This window comes from Ovis aries, chromosome 2 (genome assembly GCF_016772045.2).
Source record: "Ovis aries strain OAR_USU_Benz2616 breed Rambouillet chromosome 2, ARS-UI_Ramb_v3.0, whole genome shotgun sequence".
Taxonomy (NCBI): domain Eukaryota; kingdom Metazoa; phylum Chordata; class Mammalia; order Artiodactyla; family Bovidae; genus Ovis; species Ovis aries.
Window position 1 is genome coordinate 177290723 of NC_056055.1, and position 27000 is coordinate 177317722.

Here is a 27000-nt window from a genome sequence, read left to right on the forward strand (position 1 = left end):
AGAAACACAGATGGCTAAAAAACAAGCTAAAAATATACCAGTATATAAAAAGCAGCAAATAAATATAAATAGTCAGCATCATTATAGCAGTTCAGAGGAAGGAAGGAAAACAGTGGGCTAGGGTGTCCCAGCTTCACGGCAGAGATGTGATATAGGGTTTGTAGATTTCTCAGTTTGGGGCAGGGGGGAGAAAAACCATAAAAACCACCAGTATGAATCCGTTCACAGAAGAAGGGGGATTCCTTGAGAGAGCAAATAGAAGGGGAGGCACCCATTTTTATCTTGCAAATTGGAAGTGGGTGGGGCATATAGTACTTCTTGAGATAATTAGAGATACTTGACAGAGATGATTTATTGATTTGATTTTTGGTGTGAAGAGAGTAGTGTAGGAAGGTGATTAGGAATCTGAAGAAGCCTTTCTCGGAAAAGAATGCTCTGATTTGCACATACATAATTTGGTGTACATTTCAGGGAGCCCTACCCCCAAGTTGAAAAACTTTATAGTATACCTGAAGAGTTTCATCTTTGCTACGACAAGCCATCTAGGAAAAAAAAGTCAGCCAGGTATACACACACACACACACACACACACACACGTATCACTCAAGGAGGTGTGTATATATATATATATATATATGCATATATACATATATATCACAGTGAAAGTTGTTAGGCAATATAAGACATAAGTAATTGTTAAGTTGTTGTTACACAGTTAGGCAATATAAGACGTAACTAATATTCATTTACTCATGAATCATCAAACTCTGAAGCTGACTGGAAACAGGTGGGTAACAACTTGTCAGGGGCCCACTGGCTCCCACATGGCTTCAGCTTAGCCAGCGTCAGTCGGAGGAGGTGATTTTCTGCCTTTCTCAGAAGAAAGGATCTGACCTGAGGGAAACCAGGCTCCTGAAAATTCGAATCAATGGAATTATTTACGCTTGCATCACCGGAATCCGCTCGGAGATGCCGATTTTGCTGCAGAAAAGATACTCTTGCTCCCCACCCCCTCCTTTCTTTTTGACAGTCAGTTAATAAAGACTCAACAATAAGCAGCTGCCAGTGATGTCATGTGGGACTTTGTCCACGGAGCTTGTATTTACAAGCTCAGAGCAACCACGGAGCCGCAGCCGGGGGAGCAGCCGACTCTCAGCAAACTTGCTCTGAATTCGCGGTAGCAACTTTTGCTGCTGCTTTGGCTGTTCAGGAAAACTGGCGTGTTCTCTGCGCCCAGCCTTTTCAGGCTTCACAAATAAACAGAGGATCAGCTCGGGAGGAAATGTTTAACTGGAGAGAGTTGCAGTTCCTGTGTTTGTCTCCAGGGCTGTGAGATGTGTTGACTGCAGAGCTGACGACAAGTAAGACTGTTGGAATTTTTTAAAAACTCTTGTAACAGTTTTTCGTATTTATATGGCTTGCTTTGCTTTTAAAGTGAGATGATGAGGTGTATGTATTTCTCTGGGCTCTCTCGCTGCCGCAACAAGTGTGCATTTGTTTCAAGTAGTAATTACAGTGCACTGAAGTTGATGGGGTAGGTGCAGAGAACTTGCACGTAGCTGATAACAAGATACTGAGTTCCTGATACTCATTTGCCTCTGCAGGGAGGTTGGAATTTTTTTTTTTTTTTTTTTAATGAAAAGCAACCAACCGTACAGAAAACTATTAGCTTGACCTAGGAATTTTAGTAGAAAACTGTAAAGACTGATTTTTAATTAACTGTATTGGAAAGGAAAATACACTCTTGTTTTTATTCTCTGATCCTTTTGTGGTTATAGATTTTAATGTATGTGGGTTCAATGTCTACTTCCCTTCTTGATTACACCCTCCTTCCAAACACACACAAACTCATTCATTCTCAGGGAATTTGAACGGCTAGACAAATGTTTTGCAATGGAAACCATTTCTATCTAGATTTCTTCCCTTTAGGTATCTGGAGAAATGTTCGCTGTTCTGACTTGTCCTCTGAGATGGGAACCTGAATGAAGGTGCTACTGAAAAAGTCAAACTTTGACACTCAGCTCGGTGGGGATGAGAGACCCACATCCTTGCTTTCACTTTCCTCCAACTCTTTCAAACTCTCTGAACACATTCTTTGGGGAATTCGAAGGGTAGGCTCTGTGTACCGCCAGCCTGGACCAGGGCTCCCTCTCATTACGGCTGCCAGGCGCCACCTGGAAGCACCGCATCAGAGCCATGTGGATTTGTCTTTTAGCTGCTTGCTTCTAGATGCAGAGTTTGCATCTGAGCGCCTGCGGTTCATCCCCTTATAATCAGTAGCACATTCTGGCCGACGCCTGGCGTCCAGTCCTGACAGCCCTGCCACATGGACTGGCAAGTGGCTGTTAGCCTGTTACCTCCTGCACATGAGCCCATGACCTGATCCAGGAGACCTGGCTGGTCCTCAGTTCAGCATCTCTGTCCCCAGCCCACAAGAGCAGTGACAGCCTTCACTGCCTTTCCCTTTTTCTCTGGTCTCAGAATTGTAAAAAGTCAGTGCCCAGAAGCTCCTAAAATATCTGACAGTTTGCCATGGAATTCTGATATGGGCAGCCTCCTTGTGCATGTTTGTCAGCTCCAAATTTTTTCATCAGAGCACACTCTCTTGGACATTTTTTTTAAATTTTATTGAAGTGTATTTGATTTATAATGTTCATTTCTGCTATACAGCAAAGTGACTCAGTTATATACATATATATATATATATATATATAATTTTTCTTTTTTTTTTGACTGTTACACAGCATGTGGGATCCTAGTTCCATATGCAGGGCTTGAACCCCCACTCCCTGCTTTGGAAGCACAGAGTTTTAACCAATGAACTACCAGGGAAGTCTGGTTTATCACAGGATATTGAATACAATTCCCTGCACTTAGACAGTAGAACCCTGTTGTTTATCCATCCTGTATCTACTAGTTAGTACTGGATATGTTTTATGTATTAAAACTCAAAGCTTTCTGTGAATTTTTACTTAAAAAAGGGGATGTGCTACTAAAATAGTTTCCAAACCATTAGTCAAAGCTTATCATTTATAGAAGAAAACCTGAGGCATGAGGAGGGGAAGTGATTGGTCCAGAGTCACCTAGTGAGACGGTGGCAGAGCTCCAACCAGAAAACCATGCTCATCCTGGCATGCATTTCACATTTCAGTTCTTCCAAGATGTAGAAGAAATAGGACCCATGTGTGGTTACTAGCCTTCTTGCAGGAGCTGGCTGAGTGAAGGTGTATAGATGAAGGTGGTCTGGTAAAGAGAGAACATTCCTGTTTCGTCTTTGGCTCTGGGTATGTTACTTAATAACTCTGTTCCTCATTAGTTTGGCTAGAGAACCGAAGAGCACTTTGTGATTACTTGACATTTGATGACCTAAAGTTAAGCGAGACATTTCAGGTGGTGGAATAGTACATAAGGCAGTTTGCATCAGGTCCACTTTGAGAGACCAAAGTTGGTTTTCAGCTCTGACATTTTGTGCTTCTGCTTTACTTAACATCTCTCAAATTTCTTTTATTGACCACACCCTTACCTGTCTTCCTCCTCTCTCCTAGCCTCATTTTCTCACTGCAGCCTGGACCTGTGATGCTAACACTCAACTTGATTCCACTAACGCCCTGTGTTCCTCTTTTCTCTGGAGCCTTCCTTGTCCCTGATACTTCTGCCTATGGGATGCCTCCATGGATTCTTCAAGTTGAAATGATGGTTTTCTTCTTTGGACCCTCATGGTATCCTGTGCTGATTTTTGCTATGGGATCTGAAGCTCTTTGCCACACAGTTAAATACATCTTTCCATCAAAATCCAGGGCTATGGTTCAGTACTTCTATATCCACAGCACTGTTACAGAGTGGTGGTTAAATATATAATAGTAAAGAAGTTAAGGACTCAATTGCTAATCTTAAGTATCCCTTTTCCTAAACTAAACACACATGCCTCTACACATGGCTGACAAAAATATGTAAGTGTGCTGAGTGGCTTGAAATGCATTTTCAATGAATGAAGGCCCCTAATACTGGACTCCCAAGCATGCAAACAGGGCTATTCCTCAAGTGATGTCTCCAACCTCCCCAGCCTCATTTATTTCCACTCCCTCCCATGTACTCTGTGTCTGTCCTGGAGATTCCTGACCTGACGATTCATCTGTGTCTTCTGTCAGGGGTTGAAGAACAGCATGGTAGAGCCATTCAGGATTTGGGTTCTGGAACCGGACTGCCCAGTGCAAGTCCTCCTTTCATCACTGGCCAGCTGTATGATCTTGGTTAATTCACTTGAGTTTTCTCTTTCTGCTTTTCGTCTTTAAAATGTGGCCAATAAGAGTGCCTACCTCATATGAGTATTGTTATTCAGTCGATAAGTTGTTTCCACTCTTTGCAACTCCATGGACTGGAAGCACACCAGGCTTCCCCATCCTTCAGTGTCTCCTGGAGTTTGCTCAAATTCATGTCCACTGAGTCAGTGATGCTATCTAACCATCTCATCCTCTGCCACCACCTTCTCCTTTTGACTTCTGTCTTTCCCATCATCAGGGTCTTTTCCAGTAAGTGGGATCTTTATATCAAGTGGCTGAAGTATTGGAGCTTCAGTTTCAGCATCAGTCCTTCCAGTGACTACTCAAAATTGATTTTCTTTAGGATTGACTGTTGTGATCACTGTTGGCCTGACCAGTGCTCATGTTCCACCCTAGACTTAATGAATCAGCATCTCCAAGGTGGGATTCAGATTGAGATTGAGTTCCTCAGATGATTTGGTTTGGAATTCCTGTGTTACCTACCAGGAGGTGCTTTCTGTTACCTACACGTGCTGGGCTTGTATTTTCTCTAGCACCTCAATACCTTTATACTCTTGCCTGTGGCACCCCCCCCATCCACCTAGTTTATCCTCCAGGTCATGGCCAGATTTGTAATCTCATACCTAACTAAGCACCTGGCATACAGTGAGTTCCCAAGAGATGAAGAAAAATAAAAGTGTATGAATGCGTGTTTGATAGGTACTCTGAGAAGATTTAAACTTTCTTCCCCATAGTCAGTAACACATTTCTAAACTCTTCACAAGTGCTATCTCATTATAATCATTTTGCTCATTTTCTAGGTAGAGATACTTAGGTCCAAAAAGGTGAGGTAATGTGCAAAGGTCACATGGGCAGTAAAAGAGGCAGAGACAGGACCTGAACCCTGACCCCATACTCTTGACCTTTTACAGTAAGACTCTCCAGAAGTATGGAAGGCAACCTTTCCTGTGAGCTTTACCAATGGTGGAACTTTGATTTTTCTTGTCTTTCCATGCACTGATTGTACTGGAGAGCTACACATCAGATGAACACTTCTAGGTGCCAGTTGACTGAAGGGATGATTCACATTTTCTAGCTTTGCAGAAGGGTCAAAGCCCGTGCCCAGTCCTTTGGCATTTTTGTTTTTCTTTTAATCTCAGACATGAAGCCCCTTGCAGGTTGGCCCAAGTTTATGGCTCAACATCAAGATTATTTGCATTCTTGGTAGGGACGTTGGTAGACTGAGTTCAGCTCGGTCAAGAGTATGATTCAGGGGACTTAGGTTAAAAAAAAAAATTGGAATTGATCTTTGGCCATTCAGCTGGTCTCTGGAAAAGTTTACCAGGGGAAGTGGTAGTGTTTTGTTTAAATAACCAGAATGATTGAGGTTAAACACTGGCAAGTCATGGAGCCAGTTAAATGCAAGATACCTTATAGCCTTATTTTTCTCTACTTCTCTAATTCTACAAAGTTTAATGCCTTTGGAATTTTAGATTCCCAACTGTGCTTTCTTTAAAGATGAAATAATAAATCTCTCAGATACATAAGAACATTACCCACAGCAGTTACTATGCCTGAATACATACTTGTCTAATGAAGTGTGTCCTGTCCTTTTGGAAGCCTCTATTACACAAGGTACTTCCCAGTAGTTACATAAATTAATCTGGTATTTTCAGGGCAAGAAATCAGATCTCTCCTTTTAGAAATAAACTTTCTGGATTAGTGATTCCTTTGAGTAGAATTTGGATGCACTATAAGAAACCAATGGACTGAGTTCAAGAAGAAAGTCTCAAACCCATTTTGGAACTTAAGCTTGGATAATAATATGATAGATACATATTGTTGGAAGAAAAACTGTTATTTCTAAAATGTGGGAACAAGTATTACTGTCAAGATGCGTGTCTGACGAAGTATTCCAAGAAGGGTTCTTGCTTCATTTGACAAACTGAATATGGAAACATAGACCCCTGATCCAGGCCAATCCAAAAGATATATCCTAAGTGGGTTCCATTGCCAGGGCTGACCTGTTCTTAGAAACTTAAAAAAAAATCAAATTAATACATGTTCATAATTTAGAAAGCCAAATAGTATATATAAATGTCTATATAAATAACTATATAAAAAACAAAATGTCTATATAAATAACTATATTCACAAATGTCACTTGGTATATATTAAATGGTAGTCCTAAAATTGAGGTGGACACCACTGAGCAACTGAGCATGCATGTACTTAAATGTTTACATATATATATAAACAGTGCTTGTATATATGACAAGATACGTGTGTGTGTGTGTGTGTGTGTGTATGTGACAGTCCTGAGCGACCTCCAAACCCCATTCTTCAGTCCTGCTTTTCAGAGGGTTTTCTTTTAGCTGTTTTTTCTGTAATATTTTTAAATAATGTTTTTTATATCTAGTTATAATATAAAATTGTTTACCTTGTATTATGGTAGATTACAATATATATTTGTTACACTTCCCATACCTCTCCTGTTCTCCAATGTAATTATATCATAATTTTGGTTAAATGTATATTCAGTGCTTATTTTTATCATGACTATAAATAACATTTACTGTTGAGTCAAATAATTATTGAATTTCCTTTCTGTTAAAAATATTTTTTCTAAAGTTATTAATTGCCTCATTTAAAACACTAACTTAGTTTTCTAGGAATCTATAGTTAAAATTTCCAACAGCCTTTTGATGAATGTGCCAAAGATAACTTAATTTTAAAACATTATTCTATGGATAAGTTCTTAAGTCACCATATACTCTTTTCTTTTTGGTTAGCTGTCAAGCAGGAGAAGTTAATTATTATTTGTGTCATATCAGAATCAGTTTAAAAGGCCTGCTTTCAGCATTTTTTTTTGTTCTAATTATAGTCAATTACTCATATGTGAATAAATAGACTGAAATAATCTGGTTTATTATAGTTTGTAAATAACATTCATAATTTAGTTCTATGGTTGCATGAATATTAATACATTTCAGTGTAAGAAATAGCCTTTGTTTCTGAGTACCTTTGATATATAGAATAACTTTATCAGAGGAAAGCAAATGATACTTCATGTAATGTTATTTTATGAATAGCTAAATGAATGACCCACTTAAAATGACATTTATTTCTTCCCTTTCTCATTTTCTTCTCATTCTTTCAGCTCAGATTTGCACAATCAGGAATGTGAGATGCTTTATTATTGGGAGTACTAGTTTAAATAGTTTACTTAAAATAATTTGAAAGAGACTGTGTTTTTGGAGATTGCCAGTAGAGGGCCTTATTAAACTGAATAAAACTTCTCATACAGACCAATTGCAACAGGTACCATGAAAGAAACCATTGTTTTTAGGACACCTGATTAACAGCAGTAAAACTACCAAGGTAATTTTTTAAAGTGCCTTGTATTTCTTCCAGTCTGGAGAAATTAGAAGTCTTAACTCTTCCATTGTTAGAGAAAATTGGAGCATTCAGATCATTTATATAGCTGATCTATCAAACCAGGACTTCGGATGCCAAGTCATAAAATATGTACGACCATTAGTTCGAGCACTGGTCCCTGAGCTTTTTGGGGAAACTGATATTGGCTGCTGAGTGTGGAGGGGAAAAATGATGGTTCTCCTATCCTAGGAATGTATCTAGTTTATATATGTTTCCTATATCTGAGTGAGCCCACTCTCAACAAAATGGGTTTCCTGCACCTGGACTAGAATCTTCCTACTCCGTAGTGTATCCTCGATTCAGACACAGGGAAAGAGAATCTAGAGAAATCGTGAATGCTGGAGAGCATTATTAAGTTCTCACATTGCCATGTTGCAGTGAAGCAAAGAGCTGTGGGGACTTGAGCTGACTTGTCTAGAGTCATTCATTGGGTTAGCACAGAGCTCTTCTCTTCCTACTCACCAAAATGCCTCCTTTTGAGGAAGGCTGCCTCTCCCTCCCAGCCTCACTGAGACAGTTCCTGCTTAGCCTAAATGGCCTTTACTCAGGAAAGTTTTCCGTATCTGTTATAGGTATGGAGAGCTTCAGGTCCTTACTTTGCATGGCCTGTGTCAGCAGAGGAATTAAACACATGGTCAGCTATTGGATTCATAACGTCTCCCCATACCATTTCCTGTTCCATGGAGGCAGAACCTGTGTCTATCACATCTAATATTGTAGTCTGAGCATCAAAAGCAGTGGCTGATAAATGATAGATGCCCAGCAGATATTTGGTGCATGGGCAGATACAAGCAAATTTTCAGACTTTAGTGCTTTCTCCTCTCCATTCTTATACTTCTGAAAACATACCTTTTTATAACTCAACTGATGACATTTAACATTCCTGTGGACACAGAGAACAAAGGCAAGACATTTCTTTTTACCCAACTTTCAATGAGTGAGTGAGTACCTGTTTAGTTTCAGTAGTGTAAGTATCAATATTCACTGCATTCGTCAATGGGAGCTCTATAGATGTGAGAGTAAATGAAGAAGAGGGTGGACAGGATTTCTTTTCTTCCTTCATTGTTGAAGACAAGGGAATGGGAAGAGAAAGATGTCTTGAGCTGGTAATGTGCCCTTTTACGTTTTCCAACTTGGGCTGGCAACTTTCTGGATACCCATTCCCTGAGAGGCTGTACACTAAAAAGACCAGGATTCTTTGGAGTCCATTAATAGAGTAACAAAACAAGTAGCTAAAGCTCATGCCCGTGTGGACTTAATCCCTAGATACCTAGGGATTAAAACCTAGAGGGTTCCAGCCTCTGACCTGATCTCCGTTGACTTTGAGAGAACTATTTAATTTCCTTGAGCTCAGTTTCCTTATCCCTAAAATGTAGTAACATCAGCAATGATTAAGTGCTTGCAGTATGTCTAGCCCTGTCATGCTTTCTATTTATATTGTCTCATTTAATCCTCAAAATAGCCCTCTGAGATAGAGATTCCTATTAATTAATTCTATTTCATAGATGAGAAGACCAAGGTCCCAAAAGGTTAGTTTGTTCACAATTGCACAGTTAGACTTTGACCCAGATATTTGGATTATATTACCTCCTTATCACTGTAAGGATTAAATGAGATAAAGTATGTCCAGCACCCGCACAAAACTAGACTCATAGTATGTGGTGACTGTTAACATTGTTATTGGCTCCTTATCACTGAAGACATTATGGGCCCCTTATAAGCAGGTGATAGTTGAAGGGAAGGGCTTCCCTGGTAGCTCAGACAGTAAAGCATCTGCCTGCAATGCTGAAGACCTGGGTTCAATCCCTGGGTTGGGGAAGATTCCCTGGAGAAGATAATGGCAACCTACTCTAGTACTCTTGCCTGGAAAATTCCATGGATGTAGGCTACAATCCATGGGATCGCAGAGTCGGACACGACTGAGCAACTTCACTGGTTCACTGGTTGAAGGGAAATGAGAGGCTGATGTCAGCACCACGTGTCTGGTCATAAGGACTTGTCATTTCATCTCAACGTCAAATGTCAAGAACTCCATTCACCGGCATTTTGGCACCTACCAGTATCTGCAGCCCCCAGGAGTACCAAGGAGCCTGTCCACCTCTATGCCTGCTGGGCCATGAATACATGTGTTATGTTCTCGTTATTTGGCCATATTTTTCATTGCTCAATACTTTTATGTGTCTGTTTATGTGATGCCCTTGGCTTTATCATTTCTGCATTTTGGTTGGCAAAACTCAAATCCTGTGGTCTTTTGTATGGGTAGAACTGCTCATTTGAAGTACAGCAGAGTCAGGTTTGGAGAAGGAAATGGCACCCACTCCAGTGTTCTTGCCTGGAGAATCCCAGGGACGGGGGAGCCTGGTGGGCTGCCATCTATGGGGTCGCACAGAGTTGGACACGACTGAAGTGACTTAGCAGCAGCAGCAGCAGCAGAGTCAGGTTATGAGGTTGGATGGTTATAAAGTGTGCTCAGCACCTTTTGGTGGGATCTTAATTTGATGTGCTTTTCCTACATCCCTGGACCACCTTTCCTAGCTGTTCCTGACCGCCTCTCTTTCTCTTGTCCCCCCTCTCTACCCCACCTTATTTCTCTGTCCTTGTCTCTCTTAATCATCTCTCTTCCCATCACTCCCTCTTTTTTCATTCTTTTTGTTTTTCTCTTTCTTTATCTTAATTTACCTCCTCTTTCTCGCCTATTCCCCAGAAAGCCAAGTAGAGAAGCGATGGTGGCCCTTGTTTCTCACTAGTGATGGACTGGGCGATGGAGAAGGGAATCATTTCAGTTTTCTACCTCTCCATAAACTTCAGATGTCCTAGGGCCTCATTATAGTGCTGATCCTATTAAACAGAGAACACATCCAAGTTCCACGCCAAAGCAAGGGAGAAACCAAAATAGCAAGCAGCATGGTGAAATCTGGATGGAGACTTGAACAACACTGCTGGTAAGATTGTTCCACAGCCAGCTGTAGGACATGGGATCAAGTGGCCCCATCTGCATAGTGAAAGGTGGGGATCATCAGGTAGTCATAAGGCCATTTCTGATGCTGTGATCCTGTTATTCCTTAACATACAGTGACTTGCATCTGACTCATAGTCCAGATAATCCAGCACAGTGCTCTGGAGCAACCCCCCACTACCACCACCCCCACCGCCAAGGACAGCAGGGGCCGGTCTGGGCTGCAAGCACAAAGACCCTCGCAGCCTCTGAGATCTCAAGAAGCCTGGTTTTTCCAAAGTGATTTTGTCACTGCATAGTGCTGTGGGCCTTCACAACAGATGTTGAAGTATCACTCCTGAAAGGGTGTTTCTCCAGAGCATTTAATTATAACCTCCAAAGAAGATTAACAGATGTTATAATTGTCTTTACTCTTTGATTAAATAGTTTCTGCATGAGTAGCTTTCTTAGATTTTCCTTCTCTGTTTTGTATGTTCTTTAAAAAGAACTGACATGTGTCTGCCATTTTCTAGAGATAGCTCCTCAATGGGCTTGGTAGGAATCTTTGCAGATTTGTAAGTTCATTCTTTCTCTTTTCCTTATCTAGCTGTCTATCTCTCGGTGTTTCTCTCTCTCTCTGCCATCTCTCTCATCTCTGTCTCCTCTTTCTCTCTGTCTCCTCTCTTTGCCTCCTCTCTGTCTCTGCTGTCTCTCTCTGTGTGTATCATCTATATATCTATCAATCAATCAGTCAAACCTGGGCCAAGGCAAGCTGTTCTTCTATAGATGGAACCATTGGTTATAAAGGCAGCTGGGTGACAGGAATATGAACGTGGCTGGGAAACTGGCCACTCTTTTTACCATTTGTCCAGGAAAGTGACTGATGCCCATAAATATTCTCTTTGCAAAAAACTGTGCAAGTGGGAAAAGAAAGTTGTCCAAACCTCATGCAGCAACCAAGCATGCCAGGTGCCAAGTGTGCAAATTAGTGTGTGAGCAGAGAGTAAACCAATGTTCACTATGTGAATGTCTGCAGATTTCCTTGGCAGTATTTTCTCTGGGAAGATAAGTTATCAGCCAGAATCCTTATCGACCTCAAAAGCATTGTTGTTATTCCATTATTAAGAACCCAGGATTCTTCCTTTCCATCAGAGATGTGGTTTGTGTTCTAGGGCTCATTTATCTCTCCTTCTACTGAGCCCAGAAAGGAGGAGGATGCCACTAACTTTACATGAATAAGAATGTTTCTTTATCATCATCCAATGTTTTTTCCTTGAGAAGAAAAAACTATAAGGAACGGGTTCAGACATAAGGTCAGTTTATGGTTGATGATGATAAGAGAAATGAATAAGCACTGAATCAGTGTTTTATAGGGGTCTGCCTAGTGATTGTTCCCACCTCACCATGTGGAAACATATGAAAAGGGCTCATAAATCAGCGCAAAGATCAATCCTTAGATGAGCTTGAGGGAAGAGAGCAATCATTGACTTCACTGGATAAGTTAGTATTAAACGTTTCATTGTGGGGGGAAAGGGAAGAAAATACTTAGGTTGTAAATTTGATCTATTTTATCCATACTTGCTAAGAAAGAGGAGGGGAAAAGAGTATTTTCTGAGCATGCCAGGGATTTTTGAATATATGTGCTACTAGAAAATCAAAAGGGAAAAATGTTTGTCTGTATGGGGTTTAACTTATATGCAGAGTACATCAAGAGAAACGTTGGGCTGGATGAAGCACAAGCTAGAATCAAGATTGCCGGGAGAAATATCAATAACCTCAGATATGCAGATGACACCACCCTTATGGCAGAAAATGAAGAGGGACTAAAGAGCCTCTTGATGAAAGTGCAAGAGGAGAGTGAAAAAGTTGGCTTAAAGCTCAACATTCAGGAAACTAAGATCATGGCATCCAGTCCCATCACTTCATGGCAAATAGACCAGGAAACAGTGGCTGACTTTATTTTGGGGGGCTCCAAAATCACTGCAGATGGTGATTGCAGCCATGAAATTAAAAGACGCTTACTCCTTGAAAGGAAAGTTACAACCAACCTAGACAGCATATTCAAAAGCAGAGACATTACTTTGTCAACAAAGGTCTGTCTAGCCAAGGCTATGGTTTTTCCAGTAGTCATGTATGGATGTGAGAGTTGGACTATAAAGAAAGCTGAGCACCATAGAATTGATGCTTTTGAACTGTGGTGTTGGAGAAGACTCTTGAGAGTCCCTTGGACTGCAAGCAGATCCAACCAGTTCATCCTAAAGGAAATCAATTCTGAATATTCACTGGAAGGGCTGATGCTGAAGCTGGAACTCCAATACTTTGGCCACCTTGTGCGAAGACCTGACTCATTTGAAAAGACCCTGATGCTGGGAAAGATTGAGGGCAGGTGGAGAAGGGGACAACAGAGGATGAAATGGTTGGATGGTATCACCGACTCAATAGACATGAATTTGGGTAAACTCTGGGAGTTGGTGATGGACAGAGAGGCCTGGCGTGTTGCAATTCATGGGGTCACAGGAAGTCAGACATGACTGAGTGATTGAACTGAACTGATGGAGTTTACAACATATTGGAGGAAAGGAGTTAATCTCATAGGGACAGTCACAGAATGTCTTAAACCAACAAATATGATTAAATTCCAAATGAATGATTAGAGCTTTGCCAAATTAAAAGGTTTTATAAGTTGGTGACCAGGATCTTGAACATTCTATAACCCATATGTATAAGAAATGGCTAAGGAAATTTGATTTACTCAGGTGATTTGGAAGAGGAAGAGGATTTTAAAACTTTCTTTGAAGTGTAATATACATGCAGGTAAGTGTATGCAGGTAGTATACTGCTTGACATATTTTTATGAAGTGAATACACCTCAGACTTGTTCAAAATTGAGGAAGGGGTACATCAAGACCGTATGTTGTCACCTTGCTTATTTAACTTCTATGCAGAATATATCATGTGAAATGCTGGGTGGATGACTCATAGCTGGAATAAAGATTGCTGGGAGAAATATCAACAATTTCAGATATGTAGATGATACCGCTCTAATGGCTGAAAGCGAAGAGGAACTAAAGAGCTTCTTAATGAGGGTGAAAGAGGACAGTGAAAAAAGTGGGCTTAAAACTCAACATTCAAAAAACGAAGATCATGGCATCCAGTCCCATCACTTCATGGCAAATAGATGGGGAAACAGTGACAGACTTTATTTTATTGGGCTCCAAAATCACTGCAGATGGTGACTGCAGCCATGAAATTGAAAGATGCTTGCTCCTTGGAAGTAAAGCTATGACCAACCTAGACAGCATATTAAAAAGCAGAGACATCACTTTGCTGACAAAGTCCCTATATTCAAAGCTATGGTTTTTCCAGTAGTCATGTACAGATGTGAGAGTTGGACCATAAAGAAGACTGAGTGCCAAAGAATTGATTCCTTTGAATTGTGATGCTGGAAAACACTCTTGAGAGTCTCTAGGACTGCAAGGAGATCAAGCTAGTCAATCCTAAAGGAAATCAGCTCTAAATATTTGTTCGAAGGACTGAAGCTGAAACTCCAATACTTTGGCCACCTGATGGAAAGAGCTGATTCATTAGAAAAGAACCTGATGCTGGGAAAGACTGAGGGCATGAGGAAGAGGGGGTGAAAAGGATGAAATGATTAGATGGCCTCACTGACTCAATGGACAAGAGTTTGAGCAAACTCTGGGAGATAGTGAAGTACAGGGAAGCCTGGTGTGCTTCAGCTTATGGGGTTGTAAGGAGTTGGACATGATTTAGTGAATGAACAACACCACCACCACCACCACCACCACCTGTATTACCAGTTCTTAGACCAAAAAATATCACCAACACTTCACTAACACCCTTCTCAAGTTCCCTTCTAGTCACATCCCTCAGGTAATCAGCGTGAGGGCTTCCAGTAACATAGATTAATTTTGTCTGTTTATATACTTTATATAAATAGAATCCCCAAGTATGTATAATTTTCTTTCATTCAAATTGTATTTTTGTGATTCAACCACATTGCTGTGGTTAGTCATAGAGTTTTCATGCTCATTGTTGTATAGTATTCCACTGTGTGACTGTATCATAATATATTATTTCTACCACTGATGGGAATTTGAATAGTTTCTAGTTTGGAACCATGACAAATAGTGCTGCTATGAATATTCTAGTACATATACCTCAGTGAAAAAACATACACATTTTAGTATCTGTTAAGTGTGTTTGTGTGTGTGATTATTGCATCACAGGGAATCTAGGAGACACTGCTCAATAGTTTTCCAAGGCTGTTGTACCAATTTATATTCCCACTGATAATATGTGAAGATTATGTGATGTTTGAATTTACTCAAGAGAATACTACTTAACTTCCACTACTACTTAAGGTAGAAGTTAAAGAGAAGCAAGTGTGGCCTAAATGTTAGGCATAAATTTTGGTCATTTGGAAATTCACAAACAGAAACTGGGACAGTATAAAATAGTTTCTTGTCTCTAGAGGTGGAAAATCCCATGGATGGAGGAGCCTGGTGGGCTGCAGTCCATGGGGTTGCTAACAGTCAGACACGACTGAGCGACTTCACTTTCGCTTTTCACTTTCATGCATTGGAGAAGGAAATGGCAACCCACTCCAGTGTTCTTGCCTGGAGAATCCCAGGGATGGGGGAGCTGGTGGGCTGCCCGTCTATGGGGTCGCACAGAGTCGGACACGACTGAAGCGACTTAGCAGCAGCAGCAGCAGAGGTGCTAGACAGTGATGGGATGGATGGTTTTTATTGGAAAGGAAAGTGAGCTGGAGGATTCCAAGTCCTCTTCCATCTATGGACTTTTTAGATCACAATTAATAAACTATGGAAACTGAAAGATGCAAGAGGTTAAAAGTGGTCACTGGCATAGACCAGATAGTCAGATGGTAGGAGACCAGATATGAGTCACCAGGAGTGATTACAAAGACAGTGCTGACTGTGAATGAAGGCAGATGCCACTCAATAAAGGGAGAAGGTACTTGGAACTGAATAGGATGTAGTGGAGTTGAATGGGATCATAGAAAGAATATATGAGTAGATGGAAGAAAAAGGAGTACTTTAGATGCAGCCACAGGTTTATTTTAGAGTGTGTATGGAACACAGGTTGACACAGTTCAGTGCTGGATGCTCAGAACCAGTTATAAGCATCCTAAAGGAAAGTGGAGACATTTGATCAGCTCTATCAGAGGTCAAAGCATGCCTGAAAAATGCTCTGGAGGAAAGTTATTCCATAGGGTGCTGGCCGGATAACACTCCCCAGGGCATAAGAACATGGCAACATTTCTGCAAGACTCATTGGAGACTATGCTTCTGTACATTTCTCCTTTACACTTCAACCTCTAGGAAGCTTAGAATCAAACTTAAATGTTTAATTGCAAGTAGTCTGTTGGCTTATATCCTACATATTTGCAATTTTCCATCCTCTCATCTTTGTAGCTTGTGGTAGACAGAATTCTATGATAGGCCATAAGAAGCCATTCCCTTAAATAATCCTCCCCTCTGCTTTGTGTGGACAGACCCTAATCACTCTCATGATTAGGTTACATGATATGGCAAAGGTGGAGAGATTTTTGCAAATGTAATTAAAGTCCCTAATCAGTTTACTTTGAGTTAATAAAAAGAGATTTTCTTTGGTGAGCCTGACCTAATCAGACAAGTCCCTTAGAGCAAGTCTGGAGATTAGAAATTTGAAGCTTATGTTTTCCTGCTGAGCTTAGAAAAGCAAGTCATCATGAGTTCTACAGATATAAGAAAATGAGTTCTGCCAACAGCCACATGAGCTAAGAAGACGACTCTAAGCCTCGGGTGAGACCTGAACAAGGTCCCAGATAGGTTGTTGTCAGATTCCTGAGTCATGGAAGCTGTGAGATAATAAATGTTTTTAAGCTGCTCAATTTGTTACACAGCAATAGATAAGTAATATTAATATATACGTTTTCACTCATCTCTATCTCAGTTTTATCCTTTATTTGTTGTGTAGATAGCCTCTTTATTTTCTTTGTAATTTGAATAAAACTGAATGAATTAAGGAATAGATCATGTCCTAGGACCCCTGACACCTACTCCAGGGTGACAGGGGTGGTGCTATCCCCTCCATCACATTAGGCTCCCTCCCACCTCTGTGACTTTCATTTATTTCTGCTTCTTCAAACTTCATCCTAACTTAGAGGCTCAGCATCAGTTCTCCGTCCTCCATAATTCTTACAATCTGAGTTTTTGGAGGTTTGTTTTCTGTTTTTCTTTCTAAAATCCCTACAGCATGGGTTTCTAGTCTAAGGGCTGATGGCATCATAATTACTTCAGGGAGGTTTTAAAAATGCAGATTCCCAACATTCTCTCCCTCTCTGCCTTTTCTAGAAATTCTGGTTCATTACTGAACTTTTGAAAACCTTGCCAGGTTGTATCACTGGGCATCGAGGTTTGGTAACAGTTGCCCTGTCATTCTTAACACAATGTTGGCTCTGTATATAGTTTCCTGTGTGACTTACTGCCTGGTCTTGAGACTTTCAAAACTTTAAGCCAAATACATAAATCACCTGTAGCCTGAACAGCATATTGTGCATTTCTTTAATATTAACCTTGGTTTTATTATGTTTATGCTAGTAGCTTCCCTTTGGCTTTCCTTCCTCAATTATTTTATAATTTTCTTTTGGTGTATATTTTTGTATTAATAAGTAATCACAAATCCTTGTTGGGTGGGGTGAGATTGGGAATGAATAAATAGAAAACCAGTGTCCTCATCCCTAATATTTTAATATATGTGAATCTTGTTTCCTTGGCAACAGTAAAATTTTCTGAACCACAAACTCTGACTTATCCTCTTTCATGCCCTCATTATACCTTGCAGAGTTTGAGCATATAGGAATGGTGTTCAGAAAACTAAAGACTGATGCTTGGACTGATAAGAAAAGGTTCTTGCTTTATACAAAGAGTATTCCTTCCTCTCCTTTCCGCTCCCACCTTGTCTCCTTCCTCACCTGCTTCTCCTATCTTTTGAAGCATTGAACAAAGAATTACTTTTTTTCCTGGACTCAATCATTCGAGGCTGGCACAATGCAGAGATAAGGCTTTACAATTCATAGGAGGACTCTTTGTCTCTTTCAGGGGGTTTCATCTGCCTGAAATGGCTTTACTTGAGGTGTATTATTTTTTTAACCTGGTTCTGTGAACAGGCACAGTTTAGACCCAAGACTGGAGGTGTGAGCAGGAAGGAGCAGGAGGAATAATCATTGGATGCTACCCTTTTGCTTTATAAAGCCTCATTAAATGGGCTGCATTCGAGACAGCAACTACTCCCTTTTATGCCAAAGCACACATCTGTGGTATCACTGGAAATGGTATTGTGCAAGCTCTATTTGGTGAGTGGAACATTATTGCATAGGGAGGCTGGTTTATCATGTAGAGCTGAGGAATGCTCCAGGGAAGTTCTGCAGAGACAGTAGTTGTGGAAAAATTGATAAATTGTACTCCTCTAAATACTCCTTTGAAGTCAACTTTTCTGAAAATGTATACTCTCTTGGGCAGTGAGGAGTCTCCTGTGTCTCTCTACTTGTCCTTTCTGTAAATCTCTTTTTACTTCTATTCTTCTCAATGGGTGACTGTTTTTTTGTTGTTGTTGTTTGTTTTTTGTTTTGCCTTTGACTTTCTCTTGAATGTATTTGTATCCCAAGATCTGAACTGGCCAGGTGGGCATGATAAAATATGCTGTGTATTTATGTGTGTGTACACGTGTGCATATATGCATATGAGCAAATGCATTTGAGTTTTGGGGTTCCTGGGGTTTTTTTTTTTGCCATTTCCATTAGACAAAAACAGAATGCTATTTCATTCATCCTCCAATTTCCAAATTAAACTAATTGAATTTAGAAGGCACTCTATCAGAAACTCAAATAATCCCAAGACATTTTAAATAGTGGCATTTATCATTTTCTACTAAAATAAAAAAAGTACTTTCTGCTTGATGGAAAGGTTTTTGTGCCATTTTCTCCAATATAGTGGGATTACACTTAAACCATTATAAATCTTATCAAAGGTAGTCTTTGGGCCATTAAATTCTGCCTCTTTCCTACTTCCATCACCCTATGTACTTGTAAGGATATAGAATTTTCACACATGACTCAAAATGTTTCAGTTTTGTTTCTTAGATACATATTTAGTGAGAGCTCATGGAAGCATTATACATTGTAGGTTCTCGGAGCCAACATCTTGCATGTAGAGGAGATCTATGTAGTAGTGACTGAAGCTAACTAGACTTGGAGTCAGTCCAGCCTGAAATGCTGGGCTGAATGAAGCTCAAGCTGGAATCAAAATTACTGGGAGAATAACCTCAGATATGCAGATAACACCACCTTTATAGCAGAAGTGAAGAGGAACTAAAGAGCCTCTTGATGAAGGTGAAAGAGGAGAGTAAAAAAGCTGGCTTAAAACTTAACATTCAAAAAATGAAGATCATAGCATCTGGTCCCATCACTTCATGGCAAATAGATAGGAAAACAACAGAAACAGTGACAGACTTTATTTTCTTGGGCTCCAAAATCACTGTGGATGGTGACTGCAGCCATGAAATTAAAAGATGCTCCTAGGAAGAAAAGCTATGACAAACCTAGACAGTGTGTTAAAAAGCAGAGATATCACTTTGCCAACAAAGGTCCATATAGTCAAAGCTATGATTTTCCAGTAGTCATGTATGGATGTGAGAGTTGGACCATTTAAATAAGGCTGAGCACCGAAGAATTGATGCTTTTGAACTGTGGTGTTGGAGAAGGCTCTTGTGAGTCCCTTGGACAGCAAGGAGATCAAACCGGTCAGTCCTAAAGGTAATCAACCCTGAATATTCATTGGAAGGACTGATGTTGAAGCTGAAACTCTAATACTTTGGCCACCTGATGTGAAGAACTGACTCATTAGAAAAGACCCTGATGCTGGGAAAGATTGAAGGCGAGAGCAGAAGGGGGGGACAGGATGAGATGATTGGATTGCATCACTGATTCAATGGACCTGAGTTTGAGCAAACTCTGGAAGATAGGTTTCGTCTGGCTTTCCCAGATGGTAAAGCATCTGTCTGCAATGCAGGAGACCCAGGTTCAATCCCTGGGTTGGGAAGATCCCCTGGAGAAGGAAGTGGCAACCCACTCCAGTATTCTTGCCTAGAAAATCCCATGGATGGAGGAACCTGGTAGGCTACAGTTCATGGAATCGCAAAGAGTGAGACATGACCGAGCAACTTCACTTCTTTCCGGGAGATAGTGAAGGACTGGGAAACCTGGCATACTGAAATTCATGGGGTCTCAAAGAGTCCAACACGACTGAGCAACTGGACAACAGTAACACCATGAGGAGTAGCAGAGCCTGTAGGCAGTCGTGGGTGTGTGTGTGTGTGTGTGTGTGTGTGCGCGCGTGTATGCCTGCTCAGTCTTGTCCCACTCCTTGCGACCCTATGAACTGTAGCCCGCCACGCGTCTCTGTCCATGGGATTCTCCAGGCAAGAATACTAGAGTGAATTGCCATTGACAGGTGGATTCTTTACCAACAGCACCACCTGGGAAGCCCTTAGGCAGCCATGCAGCCCATCAAATATCGTTAAATGCTAAACCATGATGCTCCTCAGTTGCAACAAAAACATATTTTTAGAGATCCTACATGCCTTACAGTTTCCTTCACCACCTACACTCCCTGCCTTGGCCTCTGGCTTATTAAATATATGCTGATCACAGGCAGAGAGACGTGGAGAACTAAGTGTGTTGGTCAGTTTCCTTGATAAAGCAGCTCTGGGTGCAGAGTCCCACTCTAGGAGCCACCTTTCAAATTCAGCAACCTAATTTGGCTATTTCTGTGTCTCCTGCCACATTGACTTCACACAGGAACAAGCAAAAAATTTTGCCAAGGATAGCTTAAGCCAAAAGTTCACTGTTGTGTAACAGATAATGAAGAAAACTGGATGAAGAAAATAAAAAATAATAAGTTTAGCTTTAAGTTCTCCGCACCAGCTGCCTTCAATATTTGGCTCCATGTCTGTCTCCATATTTTCGTGTGTGTATGTGATGGGGGGAAGTGTCCTTCCTGAAACCTGGTGAGGACTTTGCATAAGCCTTTCTTGCCCGGGCTTCTAAAGGAGTTATGCCTTCCTTAATCAGACTTACAGAACTATCAAGACTTATGCTTACAGGGATGTTGTGGTTAGCAGAGCACTGAAAACTGAGTGCAGAGGAGTTCTGGGTTAATGACACAGAATTACTTGAAAGTGAATTATTGTACAGGCATGGGATACTTTAAGGGGGATGTGAATTTGATTCTGAGGTTGATAGTTAAATTTCTGGGAGCTGATAGGCATCATTCTCTGCCTTTCTGAATCAAAAATATAAGCAATCATTGGGACAAAAGAGGAAGCAGTTAATGGTTTAGATAAATAAGAACTTGGGTGTATTCAAAAGTGGAGGGAACCTTTAGCTATTCATCCTAGAAAATAGTTCATCTGTATGCTTGAAGTGGTATGTGCAAGGGTGAACACTGGGGCATCACTTGTAATTCTGCTCAGTTATCACAGTCTAAATGCCCATCAGTAGAGTAGGAATAAAACAAATAACCCTCCATTTGCACTACAGAGCCCACGTAGCATTAAAAGAACAGAGGAGACCTATATGTATCCTCACACTGGAAGACCTCTTGGACAAAATACTGAATGAAAACAAACTGTCAAAAATATGTAGAACAGGGTACCATTTCTGTTTCCAAAATCTTCTAAAATTGTTCATACAGATAATATATGTAAATGGGGCTGAAAATGTTCTAGAAAGGTAACAAATCATTAATTGTTTTTTCCCCTCTAATTGAGAGTACATAAAAAGGAAACTTTTGCTATTCTCCATATTGGTTTCTATATAATTTTTAAACATTTTGAGAATATGTTCATGTTTTAAGAATGATCTACATGTGTGTATTTGTGTATAACTACATTATTTGTTTATATATACTTTAATAAAAAGGGGATATTCTGAAAGAATATTTCATAGAATTATGAGAAAAGGATTTATTTTTTTCCAGATAAGTAATTTGAGGTAACCAAAGGTAATATAGAAGAGGAACAGAATCTCCGCTGTCCTCTGGTTGGGTTACAGTTTCCAGACGTGGTAATGTTGAATGTGAAAGTGAAGTCACACTCAGTCATGTCCGACTCTTTGCAACCCCATAGATGGTAGCTTACCAGGCTCTTCTGTCCATGGGATTTTCCAGGCAATAGTACTGGAGTAGATTGCCATTCCCTTCTCCAGGGGATCTTCCCAACCCAGGCTTGAACCCGGGTCTCCTACATTGTAGACAGACGCTTTACCGTCTGAGCCACCAGGGAAATTTTTGGAAGGAATGATGCTAAAGCTGAAACTCCAGTACTTTGGCTACCTCATGCGAAGAGTTGACTCATTGGAAAAGACTCTGATTCTGGGAGGGATTGGGGGCAGGAGGAGAAGGGGACGACAGAGGACGAGATGGCTGGATGGCATCACTGACTCGATGGACGTGAGTCTGAGTGAACTCTAGGAGTTGTTGATGGACAGGGAGGGCTGGCGTGCTGCAATTCATGGGGTCGCAAAGAGTTGGACACGACTGAGCAACTGAACTAACTAACTAATGTTGAATGTGAGATACTAACAAAAACTGTTAAGATAGCAATCACCAGCTATTTCTCAGTACACATGAAGCAGCGTAAGTTATTTGCAAATAAATCCATTACTCAGGAGTTTAATTTCATTTCAGACAAGGTGAGCTTGTCCCAAATATTCAGTCTTGGGACTGGGGATAACTTGATAAGTGAGCCACAGTCTTGATCCTAGAGGGTAAACCGCTGTGGGAAGGACAGGCATGTAAGCACTTATCATTTACTTACCAGTCCCCACTCCAGTAGAAGCCTAAGTGAAGGACTCAAAGGAAGAACAGGCTGTGGGCATGCAAAGAGAAAAACAAATATTTTTTTCAGGGAGATAAGAAGTCTATTTTCATGAAGAAGCATATGAAGCAGATCCTAGGGTCTAGGATGGACACAGGGGGAATAAAGATGGGACAGGGCTGATGGCCTGGGAACCTGATGATGGTTCAAAGACTAGAGGTTTTGATGCTGATGAAAGTTCATTTCTGGAAGTTAACAGTGATAATAATTGGTTGAAATAATAATATTGGATGTGAACCTTCTAGGGACCTGAAAAAAGGCAACTTTATATGGCTAACAGTTGACATATCTTTTTTTTTGTTGAAGTATAGTTGACATATAATATTGTGTTAGTTTCAACTGTATAGCAAAAGGATTAACTTTTATGTGTGTATATATATGTACATGTGTATATAGGCTGTTTTACATATTCTTTTCCATTATAGGTTATTATAAGATATTGAGCATAGTTCTCTGTGCTATACAGTAGCTGTAGAATAGCTGACATTTTTTGATCACTTTGTTCTTGTTGTTCAGTCACCCAGTCGTGTCTAACTCTTTGTGACCCCATGGACTGCAGCATACCAGGCCTCTCTGTCCCTCACTATCTCCTGAAGTTTGCCCAAGTTCATGTCCATTGCATGGGTGATGCCATCCAGCCATTTCATTCTCTAATACCCTCTTCTCCTTCTGCCTCAATCTTTCCCAGCATCAGGGACTTTTCCAATGAGTTGGCTGTTCGCATCAAGTGACCAAAATACTGGAGCTTCTGCTTCAGCATCAGTTCCTTCCAATGAGTATTCACGGTTGATCTCCCTTATGATTGATTGGTTTGATCTTCCTATAGCCCAAGGGACTATCAGGAGTCTTCTCCAGCATCACAATTCAAAGGCATCAATTCTTTGGCAATCTGCCTTCTTTACAGTCCAGCTCTCACAACTGTACATGATGCTGGGAAGACCATAGCCTTAACAGTATGGACCTTTGTCGACAGAGCAATGGCTCTGCTTTTCAACACTGTCTGGGATTGTCAGAGCTTTCCTGCTGAGAAGAAGTCATCTTCTGATTTTGTGGCTGCAGTCACAATCTGCAGTGATTTTAGAGCACAAGAAGAGGAAATCTGTCACTGCTACCACCTTTTCCCCTTCTATTTGCTATAAAGTAGCTGGGCCAGATGCCATGATCTTAGTTTTTTTAATATTCAGTTTTAAGCTGACTCCTTCATTCTGCTCCTTCACTCTCATCAAGAGGCTCTTTGGTTCCTCTTTGCTTTCTGCCATTAGAGTGGTATCACCTGTATATCTGAGGTAGTTGATGTTTCTCCATCTATCTTGATTTCAGCTTGTAATTTATCCAGCCTGGCATTGCTCATGATGTGCTCCCTGGATAGGTTAAATAAACAGGTTGACAGCAGACAGCCCTGTGGTACTCTTTTCTCAATCCTGAATCAATCAGTTGTTCCATGCAGGGTTCTAACTGTTGCTTCTTGACCTGCCTACAAGTTTCTCAGGAGACAGATAAGATGGTCTGGTATTCCCATTTCTGTAAGAGCTTTCCACAGTTTATTATGATCCATACAATCAAAGGCTTTAGCATAAATGATTAAACAGAGGTAGATGTTTTTCTGGAATTCCTTTGATTTCTCTGTGATCCAGTGAATGTTGGCAATTTTATCTCTGGTTTCTCTGTCTTTTCTAAACCCAGCTTGGACATCTAGAAATCCTTGGTTCACCTAATGCTGAATCCTAGCATGCAAGATCTTAAGCATGGCTTTACTAGCATGCAATTGTCTGATGGTTTGAACATTCCTTATTACTACCCTTCTTGGGAACTGGGCTGAGGATTGACCTTTTCCAGTCCTGTGGACACTGCTCAGTCTTCCAGATTGCTGACATATTGAGTGCAATACCTTGATAGCATCAACCTTTAGGGTTCTGAATAGCTCTACTGGAATTCCATCGCATCCACTAGCTTTATTGACAACAGTGCTTCCTAAGTCCCACTTGACTTTGCACTCCAGAATGTCTGGCTCTGGGTGGCTGGCCACACCATCATAGTTATCTGGTTCATTAATATCTGTTTTTATACAGTTCTTCTATCTCTTCTTGAACTCTTCTGCATCTATGAGGTCTCTACCATTTCTATTCTTTATTGTACCCATCTTTGGATGAAATGTTCCCTTGATATTTCCACTTTTCTTGAAGAGATCTCTAGTCTTTCCCCTTCTGTTGTTTTCCTGTATTTTTATGCACTGTTCACTGAAGAAGGCCTTCTTGTCTCTGCTTGCTGTTCTTTGGAACTCTGTGTTTAGTTAGATGTGTCTTTCCCTTTCTCCCTTTCTTTTTGCTTCTCTTCTTTCTTCAGCTATTTGTAAGGCCTCCTCAGATAACCACTTTGCCTTGTTACTTTTCTTTTTCTTTGGGATGGTTTTGTTCACTGCCTCCTGTACAATATTACGGACCTCCATCCACAGTTCCTCAGGCACACTATTTACTATATCTAATCCCTTGAATCTATTCATTACCTCCATAATAGCTGTTTTTTTTTGATTGCTTTACCTGTTCTTATAGCTGACATTTCTTGAACACTTTACTATGTTTTTGGTACTCTGCTAAGTATATTATGTGAGTTGTCTTACTGAATCCCTAAAAGTAATCCCGTGATGTAAATAGCATTGTAATCCTACCTATGGTGTGGTAATGTTGTGATTTCCATTTTATAAATAAGCCACGTTGAGACTCAAAGAAACTAACTTACTTATAACACCAGATATAAATAGCTCCAAACCTCTGATTTTATTTATGTCGATATGTCCCCCAGAAATAGACAACCTCAAGTTTTTCTTGTAAAGGGAATAACTGGGAAGTATCGTTTCCAGAGGTCAAATACCTTCAGAAGATAAGAACATAACATATGGCTATCCTAAAGGACTGTTAAAATGGTGACAGGATGAAAATCACATCATAAAATACGTCCAGGAAATCCATATGAAGGCTGGCTCCACCTCTTGTTATGGTAGTGAACAAGGAAGAAAGGAAAACTGAACAGAAGCTAAAGCTCCCTGAAATGGCAGCATGTCTGAAGCTTGTTAGTTGTAGACAGTGGTAAGCCAGTGGTAAAACTCCATGCTGTGGGATGAAAGGGATGTGGTAGAGGACATTTAACAGTATCTCTGAGGTCATAACCTGAAACAAGGGATCATGGCTGGTCACAAAGTTTAAGCAACTGATACAAAAATTTGGAAACCATCTACATGTTTAATAAAAAGGGATGGCTAAAAGACATGATGATACATTCAATTAATGGGATGCTGTCAGTCCTCACAAATGGTACTGTGGAAGAATGCTTAATGACATTAAGTGATACTTACTACATAGCTGTAGGTGGAGAATTTTATAGCATGTTTTCCCATTTTTGTAAGCATGTTGTCATAGACATCGGTTATGTCTGTGACTGCTTGTTATGAACAGCTATTTTATGTTTGAGGACTTTCCCATGTTATGACCATCTCCTTCCTGATACTGAAGCCAGGATTCAAATTTGCAGCTTCTCTCCCTGAATGTGGATCGAGCTCCACCAACCAAATATACTTTGTGAGAGAAATCATTTTTGAAATGAGTAATGCATGCAAACCATTGCTGTGCAAAGCTTTTCATTTTACCAAATGGGTGATGGCAAGAATATTGAGCATTGAGTTTGGGGTTCGGGGGAAGCTGGGTTTGGAGGGAACAGCAGCAGCTTCCTCATCAGCCCAGTTCTTTAGTGTAATTTTGGGTTTGTTTCTGGCAGTTTAGCCTTAAATCTAGTTCCTAGCCCTCCCAACCATTTTGTGAGTCACTCATCAATTTTTTAAAATAATTTGCTTCTGAATCAATCAGCATCAGTTCTAAAGTAGAGTTGATTCTAGTCTTTTGTTAGTGCTCTTTTTCTTGGTTTTCTACAAATATTCTTTCAACAGAAAATTATCAGTTACTTACTATTTGCTGAGTACTTACCCAGGTATTAAAGATACTTGATGATGCTTTTTGTATTTCCAGTCCACATATTATATATACAGTCAGGAAAGTTTCTTTAAATAATTATTTCTTTAAATAATTTTAAATAATTTCTTTAAATAATTTTAAGGTTTTTTCTTTTTCTTTTTTTTTAATTTTAGTTTTTTATTTTTTAAATTTTAAAATCTTTAATTCTTACATGCATTCCCAAACATGAACCCCCCTCCCACCTCCCTCCCCATAACAACTTTCTGGGTCATCCCCATGCACCAGCCCCAAGCATGCTGCATCCTGCGTCAGACATAGACTGGCGATTCAATTCACATGATAGTATACATGTTAGAATGTCATTCTCCCAAATCATCCCACCCTCTCCCTCTCCCTCTGAGTCCAAAAGTCCGTTATACACATCTGTGTCTCTTTCCCTGTCTTGCAT

At 40.4% G+C, this 27000-nt stretch overlaps 1 protein-coding gene across 27 annotated transcripts in view; it reads left to right on the forward strand.

Moving 5' to 3' along the window:
• Positions 1-27000, forward strand: part of NCKAP5 (NCK associated protein 5) — a 1152446-nt gene that overhangs the window by 114893 nt on the left and 1010553 nt on the right. For 21 of the 27 annotated variants that reach the window (XM_060410121.1, XM_060410113.1, XM_060410115.1 and 18 more), the window contains exon 1: positions 1113-1361. The exons of the other annotated variants lie outside the window; for them this stretch is intronic. The gene's annotated coding sequence lies outside the window, so the exon portion shown is untranslated. Of the gene's footprint in view, positions 1-1112; positions 1362-27000 lie in introns of those variants that run through there. 27 annotated transcript variants of the gene reach the window in all.